The sequence below is a fragment of the Lissotriton vulgaris genome, chromosome 8 (genome assembly GCF_964263255.1).
Source record: "Lissotriton vulgaris chromosome 8, aLisVul1.2, whole genome shotgun sequence".
NCBI classification, from domain to species: domain Eukaryota; kingdom Metazoa; phylum Chordata; class Amphibia; order Caudata; family Salamandridae; genus Lissotriton; species Lissotriton vulgaris.
In genome coordinates, this window is record NC_141696.1 from 1,332,780,028 (window position 1) to 1,332,795,845 (window position 15,818).

At 52.0% G+C, this 15,818-nt stretch overlaps 1 pseudogene; it reads right to left on the reverse strand.

Annotated features, from left to right (window-relative positions):
- Positions 1-213: 213 nt before the first annotated feature.
- Positions 214-13,142, reverse strand: LOC147698696 (uncharacterized; annotated as a pseudogene).
- Positions 13,143-15,818: the final 2,676 nt, after the last annotated feature.

Sequence of the window (15,818 nt, forward strand, 5' to 3'; positions counted from 1 at the left end):
TAGATCGGAGACCGGCGATGTTCCAAAAAATTACTTTTGTGGCAGTCCCTCCCAAAGTTTCGGCTACTGACTGGGAAGGTGGATTTGGTGAGCTATTCTCTTTTTGGGTGGATCTACTGATTAAAGGAACTGCGACTAGTTCTGGAGGTATTGTTTCATAAGAGTTTAGTTGGTATGCATTGGGATCATAGCTGGGTGTAGGAGGAGTTGGTTTCAATCCACCTCCTCTATTGGTGACAAAAGTTTGAATCTGTTCTGTGTTAAGATAGAGCCATTAGCTTTCATTGTTGGGTTGAGGGCCGGTCTATAGAAGAAGCCAAGTGGAACAGAGAGGATTGCTGTTGGTGGCAACCGGGTTTCCTCCTTGTTGGCTAAAAGTGAGCGAACAATTTGTGGAATGTTAAAATTAAGAACTATACAATCACCCTGGATGCTTTTTTGGGAGGGACCGACCCATCCTACTCTCCGGACCATAAGGATTTGTTTGGAGTTCTGGGTGTTAAAGTGCTTGTGTTTCCCTAGCCAGTCCACCACTTTGTTCCGGAGAGAGAACCAAGATTCGGACTCTCCTTGCTTTAAGGGTGGAACACCCGTTAGTACCAAGACATAGGGACATGATGCAGGTGGCAGACTTAAGGAATCTCTATTTGGTTGAGTGCTGCTATTGGTGGGATTGTAGTTCGCCTTCTTCTGTCCAGGATTTGTGTGATTCTGTTCCCTTTCAAAAATCTTCGGTGTAGGGCCCCCAGTGATAGTATTTTGGGTCGCTTGTTGCAGGTCCATGGGGGGACCAGACCGAACAGATTTATTGAGTTGGGTTTGAGGATCAGTTGGAGGCGATGCGGTGTTGTTTACACTAAGTGTCACATTGGGAACTTCTAGAGGGGCTCTAAATGACTCAAAATCCTCCTTTATTCGATCCATCTTGCGTTCTATACGAGCAAGCTTGTCATCCTGCTCAACACCCGCTCCGTCCACAGACACGCCGTCGAACTCTGGAACCTGCTCGACACCACATCCCAAGATGTCGCCTTCCTCACGGAAACCTGGATGAACGCCTCCTCAGCGCCCGACATCGCCATCGCCATCGCCATCCTGGACGGATACAAGATCACCCGGAGGGACAGTGTCAACCAGACTGGAGGAAGCATAGCCATCGTACACAAGAACACCATCCGCATCACGACCGACTCCAACAACACCTTCCCCGCCGCCGAGCACCTCCACTTCCAGATACACATTGACCCAAAGACTACCCTCAGAGGCACCCTCGCCAACAGACCCCCGGGACCACGCACACAATTCAGCGAAGACATCACGGACTTCATCAGCCCGCACGCCCTCCCCTCCGCGGACCTCAACTTCCACTTGGAGAACAACAAAGACCGCAACACCGCCGCCCTGCTGGACAACCTCGCAAACCTTGGACTCAAGCAACCGGTCAACACCCCCACCCACTACGTCAGCCACACGCTTGATCCCGTCTTCTCATCCAGCAAGCACATCACCTTCAGCCACTCCCCTGGACTTCACTGGACCGACCACAGCTGTGTCCACTTCAGCTTCAGAAGAACAACGACACATCACCACCCGCAACAGGTTCCTCACAGGAGCTGGAGCAAGATCACCGCCGAGCAGCTCACCACCTCCCTCAGCCAGAACCCGCCCGCCAGCACAACGGACCCCTACGAAGCAGCCCGCAACTTCACACAGTGGCTGACCGCCTGCGCAGACGACCTCACGCCACTGAAGAACCCCCCTAGCAGACCCAGAAGCAAGAAAGCCACCTGGTTCACCAACGAGCTCAGGACTCCAAGAAGAACTGTCGCACCCTCGAGAAAGCCTGGCTCCTCGACCAGACCACAGACAACATGACCACCCTGAAACAAGCCACCCGCAAGCACCACCAGCTCATCCGCACCACCAAGAAGAAATCACTGAAGGAATGACTGGACAACAACGCCCATGACAGCAAGGAACTCTTCAGCATCGTCAAGGAGTTCTCCAACCCCAGCACCCGCAACAACGACATCACTCCTTCACAAGACCTCTGCGACTCTCTCGCCTCGTTCTTCCACTGCAAGATCGCCGACACCCACAACAGCTTCGGCGCACCATCCACGCACCCTACCGTCGAACTAACGCCCCCACCGCCACCCTCCGCACATGGACCACGGTGACCACCGAAGACACAGCCCGCACGATGAACACCATCCACTCTGGATCTCCAACCGACCCTTGCCCCACCACGTCTTCAACAAGGCCGACTCCATCATCGCACCCCAACTCCGGGACATCATCAACATCTCCTTCAACACCGCCACCTTCCCTGAGAGCTGGAAGCATGCCGAGCTCAGCGCCCTACTGAAGAAACCAACAGCAGACCCCACCGACCTCAAGAACTTTCCCCCCATCTCGCTCCTCCCTTTTCCGGCTAAAGTCATCGAGAAGACCGTCAACAGACAGCTTGCCGCCTTCCTCGAGACGGACGGATCCCTTGACCCCTGGCAGTCCGGTTTCCGAGCCAACCACAGCACCGAGACTGCCCTCATCGCAGCCACCGATGACATCAGAACCCTGCTCGACAACGGGGAAACAGCGGCCCTCATCCTCCTGGACCTCTCCGCAGCGTTCGACACTGTCTGCCACCGCACCCTAGTCCAACGCCTCAGCAACACAGGTGTCCAAGAGAAGGCACTGGAATGGATCATCTCGTTCCTCGCCGGAAGAACACAGAGAGTCTGCCTCCCCCTGTTTCGATCCGAGGCCACCAAAGTTATCTGCGGTGTTCCGCAAGGATCATCACTCGGCCCCACCCTCTTCAACGTCTACATGAGACCCCTTGCAGCCATCGCACGCCAACACAACCTCAACATCATCTCCTACGCCGACGACACCCAACTGATCCTCTCCCTCACCAGAGACCCCGCCACCGCCAGAACTAGCCTACACGAAGGGATGAAAGACGTCGCCAAGTGGATGAAGAACAGCCGCCTGAAATTGAACTCAGACAAGACGGAAGTCCTCAACCTGGGACCATCGCCCTCCGCCTGGGACGACTCCTGGTGGCCCTCCCCCCTGGGCATCACTCCCAAGCCAACAGACCACGCACACAACCTGGGCTTCATCCTGGACTCCTCCCTCTCAATGTCCAGACAAGTCAACGCCGTCTCCTCATCATGCTTCAACACCCTACGCATGCTCCGCAAGATCTTCCGATGGATCCCAACCGAAACCAGGAAGACGGTCACCCAGGCACTCGTCACAAGCCGACTGGACTACGGAAACACCCTCTACGCCGGAACCACAGCCAAGCTACAGAAAAGACTCCAACGCATCCAGAACACCTCCGCCTGACTCATCCTGGACATCAGATGTAAAAAATTTAAATTGATACTTGTATAGTGCACTACTCCCCCGCAAGGGTCTCAAGGCGCTTGTACGAATACCGCTGTGGAACCCATCCTGGCTTTCCCTGTGAGGCGTCCACTCCTGGGCACCCCCAAGGTGGAGGCCAGGCATCCTTAGCATTGTGGGGGCCATTGTGGAGATTAAGCAAGCTATTGCCCAGAGTTGCAGAGTGAGACTCCATGATTGGAATAGGCACCGAGGCGAGAATTATTAGGTCCGTGGAATTTTGAGCCCAAGACCCGCCGAGGCGGGGAATTGAACCCTGGTCCCGGGCTAGACCTCTGCATCAGGGTCCCGCCGCAGCCACATCTCTGGCCACCTGAGGGTCCTGCACTGGCTCCCCGTCAGCAAGAGAATCACGTTCAGACTCCTCACCCACGCACACAAGTCCCTCCAGGACCTGGGCCCCAAGTACCTCAACGACCGCCTAACCTTCTACACGCCCACCCGCCAGCTACGTTCGACAAGCATTGCCCTCGCCGCCGTACCACGCATCTGAAGAGCCACCGTCGGAGGAAGATCCTTCTCCTACCTGGCGGCCAAGACATGGAACTCCCTCCCCACCCACCTTCGGCTGACCCAGGACAATCTCGCCTTCAGGAGACAACTCAAGACCTGGCTGTTCGAGCAATAGCAGACCCCTTCCCCTAAGCGCCTTGAGACCCTCCGGGTGAGTAGTGCGCTATACAAATGCTATGATTGATTGATTGATTGATCAAAGGTAGAGGATAGCTGATCGACCATATCAGAGAATTTTTGTTCTAGGATATTTTTTATAAGAGTTTCCATGTGTTTTCCTATGTTTTGTACTAATGGGTGCGAATTGTCAATAACGGGGCTTGACTGAGCTACAGGGGGAGATGAATTTTGTCTGTTTGGGTTCCTAGTGAGCAAGAGCCAGTCCCAGCTGACACCTTTCCCTCTTTAACCTGGTTGCCACCCTTTTGTTTTATGTTCGGTGCTCGCCCTTTTTTTACTTTAGATTGACCCAGAGTTTGGGGGCCCTTAGCTCTAGGGATAGGGGTTGCCAAGGACCTTTCTCGAGTTTCAGGTGATTTTAATAACGAGTAAACGGCCGGTGAAGGAGAGAAAATTAGGGAGGGAGAATTAGTTAGTAATAAAGAAACATTTGGATCATCCTCCCTGATAGATGGAAACTGTGAGAGATCGAGTGAGAGCCTACGCTCTGTTAGATGTATCTTTTGATTGATTAGAGATTCGGTTCTTAATAAATATGCGTCTAGCGTACCTGAAGTGTTCTTACGTTTCTCCATAATTGATGGGGCACTTTGGGAGGCTTAAGAGTCAATAGATGCTGTGTGTACTAGGTTGCCAAAGGAAAAAGGGAAACTCTTTAGACGACAATATGAAAATATGCAGACTATGAGACTATGATATGTCCCGGTTATCAGAAGTTCTTACCAAGGTTCTTAATGGGTCCACTTGTATGGGGACGCTTAGGGACTGGGCCCTACTATGCCTCGGTCTGCCCCGGACGGCCACAAACGGCCCGCCCTTTGCCCGGGCTTAGCCCGGCATTCGCCCGTGCGAGTCCCGCGTAGCGAGAGTAAGTCTGCAATTAAATGTGCCTGTTGATGAAGGGGAGGGGCTGCCTGCTCCGCTTGATGCCATTGCTGGTCTGTGGGCCTTGGAGTCCCCTGCCCCGCTGTGCTGCGACTGTGGCGCGAAGCATCTTCCGCGGAGCTAAGAATCCCCCGGTAGCAAGGGGGAGGGGCTGCCTGCTCTGCTTGATGCCCCCGCTGGTCTGTGGGCCTTGGAGTCCTCTGCCCTGCTGTGCTGCGACTGTGGCGCAAAGCGTCTCCCGCAGAGCGGGAGACGCGAAGAGCTGAAGAGTCCCCCGAAGCAAGGGGGAGGGGCTGCCTGCCCGCTTGATGCCCAGCCTGGTCTGTGGGCCTTGGAGTCCTATGCCCTGCTGTGCTGCGACTGTGGTGCGAGGAGCTGAAGAGTCCCCCGGAAGCAAGGGGGAGGGGCTGCCTGCCCGCTTGATGCCCAGCCTGGTCTGTGGGCCTTGGAGTCCTCTGCCCTGCTGTGCTGCGACTGTGGCACAAGGAGCGGAAGAGTCCCGTGGTAGCAAGGGGGTTGGCGGGGCTGCCTGCTCCGCTTGATGCCCCGGCTGGTCTGTAGGCCTTGGATTCCTCTGCCCCACTGTGCTGCGACTGTGGAGCGAAGCATCTCCCGTGGAGCGGGAGACGCGAGGAGCTGAAGAGTCCCCCGGTAACAAGGGGGAGGGGCTGCCTGCTCCGCTTGATGCCCCCGCTGGTCGGTGGGCCTTGGAGTCCTCTGCCCTGCTGTGCTGCGACTGTGGCGCGAAGCGTCTCCCTCAGAGCGGGAGACGCGAGGAGCTGAAGAGTCCCCCGGAAGCAAGGGGGAGTGGCTGCCTGCCCGCTTGATGCCCAGCCTGGTCTGTGGGCCTTGGAGTCCTATGCCCTGCTGTGCTGCGACTGTGGTGCGAGGAGCTGAAGAGTCCCCCGGAAGCAAGGGGGAGGGGCTGCCTGCCCGCTTGATGCCCAGCCTGGTCTGTGGGCCTTGGAGTCCTCTGCCCTGCTGTGCTGCGACTGTGGCACAAGGAGCTGAAGAGTCCCGTGGTAGCAAGGGGGGTGGCGGGGCTGCCTGCTCCGCTTGATGCCCGGCTGGTCTGTGGGCCTTGGATTCCTCTGCCCCACTGTGCTGCGACTGTGGAGCGAAGCATCTCCCGTGGAGCGGGAGACGCGAGGAGCTGAAGAGTACCCCGGTAGCAAGGGGGAGGGGCTGCCTGCTCCGCTTGATGCCCCCGCTGGTCTGTGGTACAAAAGGGGGGTGGTGATGGACGGAGCATCTGAATCAATCAAACACTCACACCCAGTCAAAAGATCTGGGTTTAATCCATCACTGTTCTTTAGCCCACTCTGCCACCCCAGTTCAGACATGGCTATATGCAAATCAGTCTGACCCTGTGCTTCATGGGAACAGTCCAGCCCGAACTGCCAAGCCATGTCTTCCCTGGACCGGAAACCAGCTTCCGAGGACCGGTTTCTGGCAATCCAGCCGTCTTCAGCCCGGCTTACTTGAATCCAGTGGCAAAGTAAGCTAGGGACTCACGTCTGAGCATACCCTGCCACACTTATGGCGGCCAAAAGCGGTACAAAGGGGGTGGTGATTGACGGAGCATCTGAATCAATGAAACACTCACACCCAGTAAAAAGATCTGGGTTTAATCCATCACCGTTCTTTAGCCCACTCTGCCACCCCAGTTCAGACATGGCTATATGCAAATCAGTCTGACCCTGTGCCTCATGGGAACAGTCCAGCCCGAACTGCCAAGCCATGTCTTCCCTGGACCGGAAACAAGCTTCCGAGGACCGATTTCTGGCAATCCAGCCGTCTTCAGCCCGGCTTGCTTGAATCCAGTGGCAAAGTGAGCAAGGGACTCATGTCTGAGCATACCCTGCCACACTTATGGCGGCCAAAAGCGGTACAAAAGGGGGTGGTGATGGACGGAGCATCTGAATCAATCAAACATTCACACCCAGTCAAAAGATGTGGGTTTAATCCAACTCCGTTCTTTAGCCAACTCTGCCACCCCAGTTCAGACATGGCTATATGCAAATCATTCTGACCCTGTGCCTCATGGGAACAGTCCAGCCCGAACTGCCAAGCCATGTCTTCCCTGGACCGGAAAGAAGCTTCCGAGGACCGTTTTCTGGCATTCCAGCCGTCTTCAGCCCGGCTTGCTTGAATCCAGTGGCAAAGTGAGCAAGAGACTCATGTCTGAGCATACCCTGCCACACTTATTGCGGCCAAAAGCGGTACAAAAGGGGGTGGTGATGGATGGAGCATCTGAATCAAACACTCACACCCAGTCAAAAGATGTGGGTTTAATCCATCACCGTTCTTTATCCCACTCTGCCACTCCAGTTCAGACATGGCTATATGCAAATCAGTCTGACCCTGTGCCTCATGGGAACAGTCCAGCCTGAACCGCCAAGCCATGTCTGCCCTGGACCGGAAACAAGCTTCCAAGGACCGGTTACTGGCATTCCAGCCGTCTTCAGCCCGGCTTGCTTGAATCCAGTGGCAAAGTGAGCAGAGGACTCACATCTGAGCATACCCTGCCACACTTATGGTGGCCAAAACCGGTTCAAAAGGGGGTGGTGATGGACGGAGCATCTGAATCAATCGAACACTCACACCCAGTCAAAAGATCTGGGTTTAATCCATCACCGTTCTTTAGCCCACTCTGCCACCCCAGTTCAGACATGACTATATGCAAATCAGTCTGACCCTGTGCCTCATGGGAACAGTCCAGCCCGAACTGCCAAGCCATGTCTTCCCTGGACCGGAAACAAGCTTCCGAGGACAGGTTTCTGGCATTCCAGACGTCTTCAGCCCGGCTTGCTTGAATCCAGTGGCAAAGTGAGCATGGGACTCACGTCTGAGCATACCCTGCCACACTTATGGCGGCCAAAAGCGGTATAAAAAGGGGTGGTGATGGACGGAGCATCTGAATCAATCAAACACACACACCAGTCAAAATATCTGGGTTTAATCCATCACCGTTCTTTAGCCCACTCTGCCACCCCAGTTCAGAAATGGCTATATGCAAATCAGTCTGACCCTGTGCCTCATGGGAACAGTCCAGCCCGAACTGCCAAGCCATGTCTTCCCTGGACCGGAAACAAGCTTCTGAGGACCGGTTTATGGCATTCCAGCCGTCTTCAGCCCGGCTTGCTTGAATACAGTGGCAAAGTGAGCAAGGGACTCACGTCTGAGCATACCCTGCCACACTTCTGGCGGCCAAAAGCGGTACAAAAGGGGGTGGTGATGGACGGAGCATCTGAATCAATCAAACATTCACACCCAGTCAAAAGATCTGGGTTTAATCCATCACCGTTCTTTAGCCCACTCTGCCACCCCAGTTCAGACATGGCTATATGCAAATCAGTCTGACCTTGTGCCTCATGGGAATAGTCCAGCCCGAACTGCCAAGCCATGTCTTCCCTTGACCGGAAATGAGCTTCCGAGGACTGGTTTCTGGCATTCCAGCCGTCTTCAGCCAGGCTTGCTTGAATTCCAGTGGAGCGGGAGACGCGAGGAGCTGAAGAATCCCCCGGTAGCAAGGAGGAGGGGCTGCCTGCTCCTCTTGATACCCCCGCTGGTCTGTGGGCCTTGGAGTCCTCTGCCCAGCTGTGCTGCGACTGTGGCGCGAAGCGTCTACCATGGAGCGGGAGATGCGGGGAGCTGAAGAGTCCCCAGGTAGCAAGGGGGAGGGGCTGCCTGCTACGCCTGATGCCTCGCTGGTCTGTGGGCCTTGGAGTCCTCTGCCCCTCTGTGCTGTGACTGTGGAGCGAAGCGTCTCCTGCAGAGCGGGAGACGCAAATAGCTGAAGAGTCCCCCGGTAGCAAGGGGGAGGGGCTGCCTTCTCCGCTTGATGCCCCTGCTGGTCTGTGGGCCTTGGAGTCCTCTGCCCCACTGTGCTGCGACTGTGGCGCGAATAGCAATAATCAATAACAAGCTAATACATGTCATAAGCATAAAAAATCATGGGTGGGATAATCCTCGCCTCCGTGTCCTTAATAGAATTGAAAATTCTTGTCACGTATGTTCGCAAATTTTGATTCTATTTCAGGACCGGAGGCTCCGATTATGCTTGTTCAAAGCTGATCCACCACAACAGAAGCAAGATGTGCAATAGGTTTATAATAAAAAGTCTTAAACACAAAATCAGACGACCAATCAGTGGCCTTCATGATGTCAAGCAATGTCACTCTCATAGAAAAAGCATTAGAAGCCATAGCCCCCCATGCAGAGTGTGCACCAAAAATGGAGATATCAATTCCAGCCTCACTCATGAGCCATCTGACCCAACGTGCCAAAGTCGCTGGGGTGACAGGACGAAAAGGCTTCTGTAATGCACTTAATAATTGACCTTGCATATCTTGACGAAAAGGAGCAGTACTCACCTCATAATCCTTAACACATTGTACCAGACAAAGTTTGGGATTATTGGGGAAAGATGGATAGGTAACCGAAGACGTATTACATTTAGTGCGTCTGGAGATAACAAAAGTAACACCCTCAGGCGAAAAACTGTGACCTGCCAGGTCCAGTGCCCGAACATCAGACACTCATTTGCATGAGACAAGACACAATAACATAGTCAGTTTCACGGAAAGTTGTTTGCGGGACAAAGAAGAGTTGGGAGGCCAGGCCTCCAGGAACCGCAAAACAATAGAAACATCCCAAAGAGCCATGTATTTTGGACAAGGCGGCTTCACTAGGCGAATACCTTTAGGCAACTTAGAAATCAAAGGATGTTCACCCGCCGGTTTATCATCAATATTGATATGACCTGCCGAAATAGCTGAATGGAAATTATTAACCGTTCGGTAGGCCAGACCGGACGAGGCGATGGAAGCTAAAAAATTAACAATCAGAGAGATAGCTTCTGAAGCGGGATCCCCCTCCCGTTGAACACACCAATCACACCATCGCTTCCAAGACCCTGCATAACGTGTGTGGGTGTTGGGTGACCAAGCCTCGCTGATAAATCTGGTAGCGTCGCGTGAAAGGCCTGGGACTTGCCAGCGTTCCCTGAAATTCGCCACGCTACTAGGAGAAGATGACCTGACTCGATCAGGGAATGTGGATTGCCTAGAGGGTCCAGCAAGAGATTCCACCGCCGAGGAAGAAGGAGCGGCTCTGCACAACTCGTTTCCTGGAGAACTGGGAAACAAGCTTGAGCCCTCCGCAGAGGAGTGATTAGAATCAGCTCCGACTGATAAAGCTTTGTGCGAGCCAGGACTCTAGGGATCATCATTAACGGGGGAAAGGCGTAACACCGGAGCGATGGCCACGTCTTTAGAAAAGCATCCATGGCCAGGGCTTCTGGATCCCGTCTCCAGCTGAAAAACAGGTGAAGCTGAGTGTTGAGACAAGACACAAACAGGTCGATCTGACACCTTCCCCAAACACGGGAGAGAGAGCGAAATAGGCGAGGATGCATCCTCCAATCGCTGAAGTCCCGAAGATGACGTGAGTTCCAGCCGCAATGAGATTGTGGTGACCGGGAAGATACTCTGCAATAACTGTGGTCTTCCTCTGAAGACAAAAATGCCAAAAGTCTTTGGCAATTTCTGCCAATATCTTGGACCAAGTCCTGCCTAATTTGTTGACATACTGAACCGCTGAGATGTTGTCCATTCGGAGAAGTCTGCAACAATTGGTCTGGCGTGGGGATAAACAACGAATCGCAAACGATCCCGCTAGAAGCTCTAGACAGCTTATATGGAGAGACAATTCCTCCTGAGACCATCGACCCCCCCGTCAACAACAGGCCGTAACAGGCTCCCCAGCCCCACAGACTGGCATACGACTCTATCACCATCTCTGGGGACGCTCCGAACTGGGCCCGACCATTCTAGGCTTCCATATGTTCCAACCACCACATCATCTCCCACCTTGCTTCCTCTGAAAGAGGGATCAGATCTGAATAGCGAAGGCCTTTCTGGAGATGACGTATCTTCAAACGCTGAAGTGCCCGGTAATGAAGAGGGCCCGGGAAAAATCGCCTATATTGAGGAGGCTAACAGGCCGACAATCTGAGCTATAGACCTCAACGAAACACTCTGTCTGGACAAAACTAAATTCAACTCCCTCTTGATGGACCGAATCTTCTGATTGGGCAAGAGGAGTTGACAAGGAAGGGAATTGACCTGGAAACTCAGAAATTCTATCGACTGAGAAGGAAGAAAAATCGATTTCTGAGGATTGACCAGAAAACCCAGAGACTGATGGACCATTCCAAGTGCATCAGTAACCTGTGAGGCCAATCCGCCATGATCAGAATATCGTCCAGATATATGAGTAGACGAACACCCCGAGCTCGCCAGGATTCGACGACGGGCCTCAGAAGCTTCGTGAAGCACCAGGGTGCCGACGAGAGGCCGAACGGGAGAACCTTGTACTCAAACCAATTCCCCTGCCACTGAAAATGAAGGAACTGATGGTGCGGCCCGTAGATGGGAATCGACAAGTAGGCGTCCTTCAGATCGAGACGGACCATCCAGTCCCCTTCTCGAAGAAGATCCCTCAAAAGATGGATACCTTCCATTTTGAAGTGGCGATAAACCACCCCGTCACTGAAATCCTTGAGTTTGAGTACCTGTCTGGACCCGCCCCCTTTTTTCTGGACCAGAAAAACGGTGCTTGCAAAGCCTTGGGGATGCCGGGAAGTTGGAGTGATGGCACCTTTTTTCAGAAGAGAATCGATCTCTGCCGAAATGTACTCTTGTTCCTGAAGGGAGAAAACTAGGGGAGTAGGCGGGTGGGATTGATGCTGGGCATGGTAGAACTCTATCCTGTAACCCTGAACAGTCTCAAATACACATGCATCGTTGGAGATCAGATGCTAGTTTGGTAGAACAAATTGAATTCTGCCCCCCAAGACCACCTCGGAAGCAGGGATTAAGCTCACCTGAAGTGTTGAAATCGTGATCTCCACCTTGGGCCCCGCCGTAGTGTCCTTTTTTGTACTGACCTCCCCCTTTACGGTAGGGATAGAAAGAGGCTCGATTGTTATAACCTGAATCTTGGCCTCCGCCGTGGTGGGACTGGAATCCACGTTGGGAATTCTGGTTGGATCCACGGCCGAACGATCGCCCCCTGTATCGTCTGACCCTTGCAAAAACCGGGCGAAAGGCTCTCCGGAGGGAAGCCTGAGCCTTATCAAGCCCACTAAAAGTTGCCACAAACTTCGTTAATTCCTTCAAGAAGGGCTGACCAAATAGTAAACCCTGAGCTAAGGGACCGGATTCAGATGATGACAATTCAGCCAACTTAGGATCGAGTTTCAGCAAAATGGAGCGCTGACGCTCGCAGGACATAGCGCAATTGGCATTCCTCATTTGGCAAATCGCTCTCTGGGACCACTTAATTAACTAATCAGGATCCACAAGAGATGATGATTCTTTGGCCTGAAAACCCAGGTCCAAGATTTTCGAAAGAGGACCCAAGAGATCCAGCAGTTTATCTTGGCAGGAACGCCACGCTCTGTTGATGCCCATTTTAGGATCCCTAGCATACTTCTTAAGGTATGTCACCATGGTAGGGTCAGCCTCCGGAGTGTCGGCCAAATTGTCGGCCAAATCAGGGCGGGGACACTCTGAACGAAGGCGAGCCCTGACATCCTTCTTGAACGGCTGACGAATATGAGCCTGAACATATTCAGCCACCGCTGGGGATGGGAGGCAAGAAGAAGAATTTGGATGAACGATGTCAGAGGGTTCAAAGGTGAGGAGCTGAGGATGCATTGGAGCATACACATAGCGCTCTTTGTGAGCTTTCTTAGATGGCGGAGGTTCATCATGAGCCGAAGAGGAAGATGAAGAAGAATCATCTGTATCCGTTGGAACATCCTGTGACGTAGAAGCCCTTATAGACGCTTTGGACGTGGACTGGTCACTGGACAACGTCTTCGCTAAGCGTTGAAAATCAGATTTGTGAGGATTATTGGGGGACTTAGAGGTGGAAGAATGACCGGAAGTAGATGGCAACCAACCTTGTTGTGCATAGAGTGAAAGATGACTCTTCAAAGGAGTGATTGCGCGCACAAGCGCCTTATTAACGGAGTGCTGCACTCCCTGATCTAAAGCCTCCATTAGATCCTGCTCCATGGAGCCAGAGGCATCCTACTCATGATAATAATAATCATCCTCTTCAAAATAATCTTCCATCATTACACAAAGTGTAACAATTAAATGCCCACAGAGGATAAAATATATAGGTATGCCAAAGGTACAATGCAGGGGGAGTGACCACCCCAAGGCAAGCCAATAGAACAAACAGGCCAATGAAACCTGTATGGTAACACAAATTAAAAAGGTGGAGGGAGGGCTTGCCAACAAGAAGCCACTCTAGGCAGAGCCTATGAAAATTATACTGCCCTAAGTGAATATATTGCAGCCCTGGGCGTAAGTAAGGGCTAAATGCGCAGGCAATGGGCTGGAAGCTGTAAAACGCTGCCGTTCTGTCAGGAATCCGTGAAAAAAAACCACAGATGTAAACAAGGAAAATGGCCGCTGCTCATGCACGGTATCGGCCGCCTCGCTCCACCGAGAAAAAGAAGGCACGGGCGCAGAGCGCCCGACCCCGGGAGGTGACCACACGCCCCCTGAAGCGACGTGAGGTCGCTGAAAAGCAAAGAGAACCAGAAACTGCAAAATGAAAGACCGAAGCGCCAGAAAGGCGAAAGAAGACATCGGCCAGCGCACAACCACAGCGCTAATGAAGCAGCAGCAGCAGAAAGCGCTCAAAGCATCAGTAAGTCAAATACAATAATAGCAAAGCAGTAATATGGAAAGTGGACTTAAATGGCTGCAGAGCAACAAAGAAAGAGGAGTTGGCATTCTCTATGGGACCTTTTATACTGGTGACTCTATGATCTATCATGTGATACCCTAGTATTCATGGGTATTGTAGTTTTTGTTGTCTTTACTGTTTTCTGATTGGCTGCTGAGCATTTCTATTAAAGAAATGAGAAAGCATAATCGGAGCCTCCGGTCCTGAAATAGAATTAGTATGTCTATGGTTTACAATGTGGTCCGAGTATGAGGGAAACTTCTGTTGTAACTGCTGAGAGCTTTTGCTAGTTAAACGGTGTACATTCACCCTTGGGTAACTGTTGCGCTTCATACATTCATTTAACATAACATAACATTGGTGTTTTCAGTAGGGTTGGGTGGAGTGTTTGAGGGGAAAGACTATTCAAGAAAAGGGACGAGAGGATGGGGCAGAACAAAAAGACACAAGGGCGAATGGAGGGAGATGAAACACAGACTACATGGGTGGGAGAGGTGCCACATGGACAGGGGTGGGGGGTGAAGTAAGGTGTGGAGGAAGGGGTTGGGAGGGAAAAGAAGCAACATTGACGTGGATATGGGAGATGGCCTGAACACAGAAGCACTCATATGGAGTAGTGGAACACAAAGAAAAAAGTAGCTAAAAAAACAGGAGCAGTGGAAGGATACAAGTAATTGGTCCACGCTCCTGGGGAGTGACAAACTCAAGAGACAACATGAGGTACGCATGCCCTGACAAATCGAAAAGAAGCAAATAAGAGCCAAGCTGATGCTAACCAATGGTTGGTGGGTCTGCTGTAGCTCACTATACTGTTAACAACGTTTCGAAGAGACAGAACATGCATTGTCTAAGCAAGACCTAATAAAAAGGAGGACACGGACACTAGAGTTAGGGGTAGATAAGAGGCCCAGAGCATGTGCACACAGCACCTTTTTTGGCTGGGTCTCCTGACTGGTGACACCTGTGATGGATGGGTGTTTGTGCAGCATCAGGGCAGGCGCTGCATCGTTACTCCAGCTGGACACTACAACATGCAAGACCATATAATAATCGCACTTCTTTTGTTGCCAATGCTGTGTAGCATCGGCAAAGGTAAATATTTTTTCTTTTTGCCGATGCGTCCAGCGCCGGAAAAAAACCCACTAGCAAACCCAATACACCTGCATTGCTTTTAAAAAGAAAGACCGATTGGCTTTACCAATGCTGCATCTTTAAAGGCACATGCCGCCTGCAGCCTTGTATTTAAGTATTCCCAGTTCATTATTAGGTGTATGGCTTGCCCTTTTGACATTTATATCTCAGACAACCAATAAATGAGTTTGGGTTGCCCCCTTGTGGCCATTTGGCCCTAGTGCCTTAACTGCGCATAGTTTACCGACCATCAGTCAGTCATGTAATCGAAAGACTTGAAATGGATTAGCATGTTCATGTGAATGACAAATCAAGGGGTTCCCACGAGGAACTCTGCACACAGAACATCGCATTAGGACGGGTTTAAGCAAGTTTGTTTTCACTGGTAACAAAGACAGCTTTGTAGCTGCGAGTGATTTAGGGGCGGGAATAAGGCACAAGATATGTTCGGTCGTGAAATTGCAAATACGTTAAACAGTTTTCTTAAAGACAAATATGGGGACACGTGACACTCAACAACAGCCAAATAAGTAAAATGAAAAAAAAAAAATTCTGGGGCATATTACCAAGGGGGGCGATAGGCAATTATCACCAATTTAGCGGCCGTTTTCGGACGCTAAGCGGCGATAATTCTATCGCCCTATTAGCAAGCTGTCGCTAACTGATGTTAGCGACAGCTGTTAGGCGATAGCGAGCGGTTTGGGGCCCGCTTTGCATGTCAGCGATGTTTATCGCTAATGACATGCAAAGTGGGCGTACCCAACCAGTTAGCGACTGAAAGCAGTCGCTAACGTCGCTATCGCCTATTAGCAAGGCAGGCGTAGCGTTGGAAATATTCTCGCTAAGCGCGAATATCTCCAAATACGAACACCTGCCCAGAACAGTACTTAGCCATGTTATCCAATGGGAGGTGGATAACA